This window comes from Homarus americanus, unplaced genomic scaffold (genome assembly GCF_018991925.1).
Source record: "Homarus americanus isolate GMGI-L3 unplaced genomic scaffold, GMGI_Hamer_2.0 scaffold23578, whole genome shotgun sequence".
NCBI lineage: Eukaryota > Metazoa > Arthropoda > Malacostraca > Decapoda > Nephropidae > Homarus > Homarus americanus.
In genome coordinates, this window is record NW_024733231.1 from 4,495,156 (window position 1) to 4,496,782 (window position 1,627).

Below are 1,627 nucleotides of genomic sequence, written 5' to 3' on the forward strand. Positions count from 1 at the left end.
CAGGGAGAGGAAGGGGTGACAGGGGAGAGGAAGGGTGACAGGGGGAGAGGGAGGTGACAGGGGAGAGGAAGGTGACAGGGGAGAGGGAAGGGGTGACAGGGGAGAGGAAGGATGACAGAGGAGAGGAGGGAGCAGGGGAGAGGGAGGGTGGGGAAGGCAGGGAGAGAAGGGTGACAGGGGAGAGGGAGGGTGACAGGAGGAGAGGGAGGGTGGAGGGGGAGAGGAGGGTGACAGGGAGAGGAAGGGTGACAGGGGGAGAGGAAGGACAGGGGGAGAGGAAGGGTGAGGGGGAGAGGAAGGCATAGGGGAGGAAGGATGACAGGAGGAGAGGGAGGGGGACAGGGGGAGAGGAAGGGGTGACAGGGGGGGAGAGGGAGGGGTGACAGGGGGAGAGGAAGGGTGACAGGGGGAGAGGAAGGTGACAGGGGAGAGGGAAGGATGACAGGGGGAGAGGGAGGACAGGGGAGAGAAGGTGAGAGGAAGAGGGAGGGTGACAGGGGAGAGGAAGGGTGACAGGGGAGAGGGAGGTGAGCAGGGGGGAGAGGGGAGGGGTGGACAGGGGGGAGAGGGAGGGATGACAGGGGGAGAGGAGGGTGACAGGGAGGGAGAGGGAGGGGTGACAGGGGAGAGGGAAGGGTGACAGGGGAGAGGGAGGGTGGACAGGGGAGAGGAAGGTGGAGAGGGGGGAGAGGGAGGGGACAGGGGGGAGGGAGGGGTGACAGGGGGAGAGGGAAGGGGTGACAGGGGGGAGAGGAGGGGTGAGGAGGGGAAGGGTGAAAGGGAAGGGGGATGGGGGGAGAGGAGGATGACAGGGGGAGGAAAGGTGACAGGGGGAGAGGGGAGGGCAGGGGGAGAGGGGTGACAGGGGAGAGGGAGGGGGAGAGGGGAGGGGTGACAGGGGGAGAGGGAAGGGTGACAGGGGAGAGGAAGGGGTGACAGGGGGAGGAGGGGGGGGAGAGGAAGGGTGACAGGAGGAGAGGAAGGGTGACAGGGGGAGAGGAGGTGACAGGGGGAGAGAAGGTGACAGGGGGAGAGAGGGAGGGGTGACAGGGGAGAGGGAGGTGACAGGGGGAGAGAAGGGTGACAGGGGGAGAGGAGGGTGACAGGAGGAGAGGGAGGTGACAGGGGGAGAGGAAGGGTGACAGGGGAGAGGGGAGGGTGACAGGGGGAGAGGGAGGGTGACAGGGGAGAGGAAGGGTGACAGGGGGAGAGGGAGGTGATGGGAAGGTGAAAGGTGAAGGGTGATAGGGGGGAGAGGGAGGATGACAGGAGAGAAAGGTGACAGGGGAGAGGGAGGGGGACAGGGGAGAGGGGGTGACAGGGGGAGAGGGAGGGGTGACAGGGGAGAGGAGGTGAAGGGGAGAGGAAGGGTGACAGGAGGAGAGGAAGGAGCAGGGGGGAGGAAGGGTGAGCAGGGGAGAGGAAGGTGACAGGGGAGAGGAGGTGACGGAAGGGGAAAGGTGAAGGGGTGAGAGGGGAGAGGGAGGGTGACAGGGGGAGAGGAGGAGACAGGGAGAGGGAGGGTGGACAGGGGGGAGAGAGGGGGTGACAGGGGGAGAGGGAGGGTGACAGGGGGAGAGGAAGGGTGACAGGAGAGCAATACGTAAATTGAACGAAGTACAATGAT